The sequence below is a fragment of the Bos mutus genome, chromosome 17 (assembly GCF_027580195.1).
Source record: "Bos mutus isolate GX-2022 chromosome 17, NWIPB_WYAK_1.1, whole genome shotgun sequence".
Classification (NCBI taxonomy): domain Eukaryota; kingdom Metazoa; phylum Chordata; class Mammalia; order Artiodactyla; family Bovidae; genus Bos; species Bos mutus.
In genome coordinates, this window is record NC_091633.1 from 20,361,878 (window position 1) to 20,368,398 (window position 6,521).

A 6,521-nucleotide genomic window follows, 5' to 3' on the forward strand; every position below is an offset into this window, starting at 1 on the left:
GATAGAAACTGAGATACTGAGGGTCAGAGGCAGAAGGAAAACATACTGGAAACATCCAGAATAGAGATACTGCTGGAAGCAGATAATTCAGAAAAATTCCCTATTTAGTCATGGTGTCAACTCCGACTCCCCTGTGGCTATTTATATTTACACTGTACTTCTCATTTCATTCAAAAAATATTTATTGAGTCATATGTTAGAGGTATTGTGTTAGGGACACAAGTTTAAGAAAAACAAATCAAGGGGAGGGAGAGTCGGGGATGGTCCCCTTACAGAGTAGTAGGCATTAATCCACAAAGCAAAAAATGTTAACTTGTAACTGTGACAATGCAACATAAAAGCTAACAGAACCTATTAGAGTAATTTGATCTCATCAGGGAAATCAAAGAAGGCTTCCTTGAGAGAGTGATAACCTCCATAAGATTTGAAAAGTAGGTGTTAACTCCTGGAAGTGAACAGGGAACTTCAAGAAGAGGAAACATGTTTCTGTAACAAATGTTCTGTGTAACAGACAGGAGCAAAGCTGAGACAACAGACAGTAACAAAGCAAGTGAACCAGTTATTAAGACATGGCTTTTCTGAACGTTCCTGGTGGTCCAGCGGCTAAGACTCCATATTCCCAATGCAGGGGGCCTGGGTTCAATCTTTGGCCAGGGAACTAAATCCCACATGCCACAACTAAGAGTTTTCATGCCATAAGTAAAGGTCCTGCATGCTGCCAACGAAGATCCTGAGTGTCTCAACTAAGACCTGGTGCAGTCAAATTCATTAAAAAAAAAAAAACTGTTTCTCAGCTCCAAACTCAAGCATCTGTGCTCTCCTTTGTGATTCACTGCAAAACTACACTGCTGCTTTGCCAGCTGTTTCAGCGTTACACTCTGTAAGCCTAGAGGGAGGCTGCTAGGCTGGAGGAGGAAAAAGTTTCCTGTGAACTTCATCCCAGCAACACCTCTTCACCCTGGCACATGCCTTTCCTTCCTACAGCAAGAGCTGTATCCATTTTGCAGTTTTTTCCCACACTTTACTGGTAGAGCTGGCCTCATCACACCAAACTCTCCTTCCAGACAGGAGGACCAGTGAGAGCATCCACAAGGTCACTCTCTAAGCTCAGAGACACCAGCTGAGCAGAACCCCCTCCTGGGAGTTTGGGTATCAGCAACATGGGGCCCCTCCTTTATTTTTTAACTTTCTTTCAACCTTTACTTTTTTATTTTTTACAATTTTTTGACAATTTTGAAATTACCAGGAAGACCACTTGGTTTTTATTTTATATTTTTATTTATTTGGCCATACTGGGTCTTAGTTGCGGCATGTGGGATCTAGTTACCAGACCAGGGATCTGACCTGGGCCCTTGGCAGTGAGAATCCTAACCACTGGATCACCAGGGAATTCTAGGGAGAATTTCTGCTTGCATTTTCACCCTATGCATTTAATGTATTTATAATGAATGCCCTGCTATTCATTTTTATAAACTTTCCCTTAAAAACACCATATTTAAATTATTAACTTAAAAGGATAACTATGGGATACAAAAGGTTATGGGTTGAACTGTGTCCTCCCCGAATTCATATGTTGGAGACCTGACATAAACCTCAGAATGTGACCTTATTTGGAGATAGGGTCTTTACAGATCTAATCAAGTTAAAATGAGATCCTTGAGGTGGGCACTACTCTGACATGACTGTGTCCTTATAAAGGGAATTTGGAGATAGACATGCAGAAGAGGAGAACAGCATGTGAAAATGAAGCCAGAGGTCGGGGTGATGCTTCAACAAGTCAAGAAAGCCAGCCTGCCGCCAGGAGTTAGGAGAAAAACATGGAAGAGAATCTTCCAAACAGTTCCTCAGCAGGAACCAACCCTGCCAGGACCTTGGTTTTGGACTTCCAGCCTCTAGAACCATGAGGTGATACATTTTTGTTACTCAAGTTGCTTAGCTTGTAGGGCTTTGTTAACAACAGTCCAAGCAAACTAATGCAACTATTAAGAACAAGTCTCACAGGAATTCCTTGGGTCTAGAGGAGAAGGCAATGGCACCCCACTCCAGTACTCTTGCCTGGAAAATCCCAAGGACAGAGGAGCCTGGTAGGCTGCAGTCCATGGGGTCGCTAAGAGTCGGACACGACTGAGCGACTTCACTTTCACTTTTCACTTTCAAGCATCGGAGAAGGAAAAGGCAACCCACTCCAGTGTTCTGGCCTGGAGAATCCCAGGGACGGGGGAGACTGGTGGGCTACCGTCTATGGGGTCGCACAGAGTCAGACACGACTAAAGCGACTTAGCAGCAGTGGTTAAGAATTTGCCTTCCAATGTAAGGGGTAGGGGTTCGATCCCTGGTCAGTGTGGGAACTGAGATTCCCACATGCCAAGGAGCTACTAGAGAAAACCTGGGTTCTGCAAATAAGACCCAATGTGGCCAAATATATATATATATTTTTTAAAGATTAATATGTTTACTGAAAAAAAAAGCCCACACAAAAAAATGTGAGAAAAATCCCATTCTAAATTGAACAGCCTGAGCTGTGCTGCTAAACCATCTCTAAACTGACTTTCAAAACAAACAAAAAACTACCCTTGCTCATCAATGCATATATTTTCCATGTGCTTTTTCAATAAAATTATGATTTTTAAAACTGTAATGAATTCCCAATCAATTGAACAACTAGCTTGTAATACCTTTTCTTAAAGACAGAAGTGGCAGTGGGGAAGGGGGGACCGGGAGAAGGGGAGGGCAGTGGGCAGGGGGGCAGACTTTCCTGGCTGTCCAGTGGTTAAGACTCTGCACTTCCACTTTAGGAGGTGCTGGTTCAATCCCTGGTTGAAGAACTAAGATTGCACATGGCATGCAGCAGTGGCAAAAAAGTTTTTTAAATAATTTAAAAAGAGATACAGGGAGAAAAAATAGACCTGTTTATTTACAACAGATTAAAAAAAAAAGGCTCATCAAACATAAAAGTCATTCGCTATTTTTCATCCTATGCCAAATTTTTCACAGCATTGGCTATTTCTTATCCTATGCCAGATTTTGGGCTTCCCAGGTGGCCTAGTGGTAAAGAATCAGCCTGCCAATGCAGGAGACACAGGGGACTCAGGTTCAATCCCTGGGTGGGGAAGATCCCCTGGAGGAGGAAATGGCAACCCACTCCAGTATTCTTGCCTGGAGAATCCCATGGCCTGTAGCCTGCCTGGCTCCTCACAGAGGGGTTGGACATGACTGAGCACTGAGCACACACTTGCCACATTCTATACTCTTGATACCATTTTTGTGTTCATTCAAGTTTGGTCTCCCTTCTAGAGAACCAAAGAAAAGAAAGAGAAGAAAGTGTTAATAACTCCAAATTACAACAACTCATTAAGATGCAATTTTGCAACTTTATTTAGAAGTTAATTGCTAAATTTCTACATCCCCATACATTTTATTTTTGTCATTTAATTCTTTATTTTTGGCTGCACTGTAGCTTGCAGGATCTTAATTCCCCAACCAGGGACTGAACCTGCACTCTTCGCAGTGAAAGTGTGGAGTCCTAACCATTGGACCTCCAAGAAATTCCCCTCTCATTGAATTCTATCAATAAACCTATGAGGTAGGGAGAGTATTGTTTTACTCTTATTTGCTTGAGTTCCAAGTATATATGTACTAAATATATATAGTACATATTAACATATATGTGTATATTTACATATGGGAAATTTTATACATCTGTGCACATCCATCCATATTACACATATATACACACACATATAATGGGAAAATGTATGTATATTATATATTTTGTTGTTCAGTTGCTAAGTCATGTCCAACTGTTTGCAACCCCATGAACTGCAGCATGCCAGGCTTCCCTGTCCTTCACTATCTCCTGGAGTTGGCTCAAATTCACGTCCATTGATTCAGTTATCCTATCCAACCATCTCATTCTCTGTCACTGCCATCTCCTACTGCCCTTGATCTTTCCCAGCACTCACAGATGAAGGGAGTTAGTAGATTACAGTAGCCATGATTGTGGAACACATAACCCTATTTGGTAGAACCTTATAAGAACTCATGCCAATGAAAAAGTGTTCAGGACTTCTCTGGTGGTCCAGTGGTTGAGAATCTGCCCACCAATGCAGGGGACACGGGTTGGATCCCTGATCTGGGAAGATTCTATGTGCCGAGGGGCAACTAAGCCTGAGTCACAACTACTGAGCCTGGGAGTCTAGAGCCAGTGCTCTGCAAGAAGAGAAGCCCCCACAATGAGAAGCCTCTGCTCACTGCAATTAGAGAAAGTACACAGCAACAAAGACCCAGTGCAACCAAAAAATAAATAAATGAATAAATAAATTTTTTAAAGTATTTAACAACAGCAAAAGCCTGGAGCAAATATTCATGTAAAATAACAGTAGAGTAAGGAAAATCATCTCTGCTGCTGCTGCGTCACTTCAGTCGTGTCCGACTCTGTGTGACCCCATAGACGGCAGCCCACCAGGCTCCCCCATCCCTGGGATTCTCCAGGCAAGAACACTGGAGTGGGTTGCCATTTCCTTCTCCAATGCGTGAAAGTGAAAAGTGAAAGTAAAGTCGCTCAGTCGTGTCCTACTCTTCGAGACCCCATGGACTGCAGCCTACCAGGCTCCTCCATCCCTGGGATTCTCCAGGCAAGAGTACTGGAGTGGGGTGCCGTTGCCTTCTCCGAAAATCATCTCAGCACTGGAGTGATTACACCCACATGGTATGGCCCTCTTAGGAAAATGGAGATCATTAAATAGACATTCCTAAAGCATGTCACGTTACTTCAAGATTCCAGGTCTCAGTGCAGATTACTGTCACTTAAGTAGCTATCTGCAGTCCTTCTGTTTGCGTAACTGTTTGCAAAATTACTCTTTAGATTCACAAATCTATCCATCTACCCTTGGCTTAAAATCATGTAGTGGAGACTTCCCTGGTGGTCCAGTAGCTAAGAATCTGCCTTGCAATGCAGAGGACGAAGGTTCACATCCCCGACAGGGAACTAAGATCCCACGTGCTGCAGAGCAACTAAGCCCAAGAGCCACAACTTGAGAGTCAGTTCATAGCAACAAAAGATCCCTCATGATGCAACGAAAATCCTGTGTGCAGAAACTAAGCCTCAGCATAGCCAAATAAATACTAAACAAACAGAAAATCATGCAGTAGTTTCTTATCAGACTTGCAATAAAAATCTCAGTCCTTATTAATGGCTTTTGGGTCCATCAGGGTCTGGTCAGGAAAACAGAATTTAAAATAGGCAATTCATTAAACAGGTGGCAGAGGATTGAACAAGCAAAAAGGGAACATTGAAGTAATTTAATCATAACAGCAGGAAGCAGTTCCTACTTCTAGGGCCGGAGAACAAAGAGAGCAGTTGGGGTTAGCAGAGCAAGAAGAATCAGAAGAGGATTCCTGGAGGGCTGGTTCTTATGCCTCTGGGAAAGGGGCACCATGATGTTGGTGCTGGTCCTTCAAGAGCCTCCCCTTGGCAGGGGAGGGGCCCTGCCAAGCTGGGGCTCAGAACTCTGAAAAGGGGCTGTTGCTGGCACTTCTGAGGTAGCGCACTGAGGCTATTTCTGGAACGAACCTGGAGAGTGAACCAAATGCCCTGTCAGAAGCAAAATGTCATTACTTACCATGATAGGAATAGCAAGTAAAAGGGCATGCACGAGTGAGTCCCTCCCTCTGCCTTCCAGTCTCCTCTCCTATCGACAGAACCTAAAACTAGCTGACAAAGGTGCAATACAGTTTGCAGGATGGATACTGCTGGGCAGGGTAGAGAAGAGTGCATCTGCAGCTGAGAGACCAGCACAGCCTTCAGTGGCCTATTCGATCTAGCCCCTACCTACTTTCCCAGCCTGATCCCCTCCATTCTCCCCAAAAGTGAAAGTCGCTCAGTTGTGTCTGGCTCTTTGCAACCTCAAGGACTACAGTCCATGGAATTCTCCAGGCCAGAATACTAGAGTGGGTAGCCTTTCCCTTCTCCAGAGGATCTTCCTGATCCAGCAATTGAACCGGGGTCTCCTATACTGCAGGTGGATTCTTCACCAACTGAGCTATCAGGGAAGCCCCATCCATTCTCCCCATGATATACTCAATTCCAACCACATTGGGTTTCTTTTTCTTTCCTAAAACAACCAAAGCTAATCCCCAATTCTGGGGATTTGCTTTCACTATTTCTTCTACCTGCGAGTATCTTCTCCCTTGGGGTTTACTTATTCAGGGTACAACCTAAAGTCACGAACTCAAAGAGGATTTCTCAACTTCACCAATCTATAGAAGCAGCCATCTCCCCACACACGCTCTGTAAAATTCCCTATTTTCATTTTACCCACAGCATTAATCACTATTATTATCTTTAAATTTGTTTAAATTTTTTTTGGCTGCTCCCCATGGCATTTGGGATCTTAGTTCCCTGACCATGGATCAAACCTGTGCCCCCTGCATTGGAAGTGAAAATCTAAACCACTGGATTGCCAGAGAAGCCCCTTAATACTACCTTTAAAAAGTGGTTTCTTATTTCTTTCCTAAAAAAT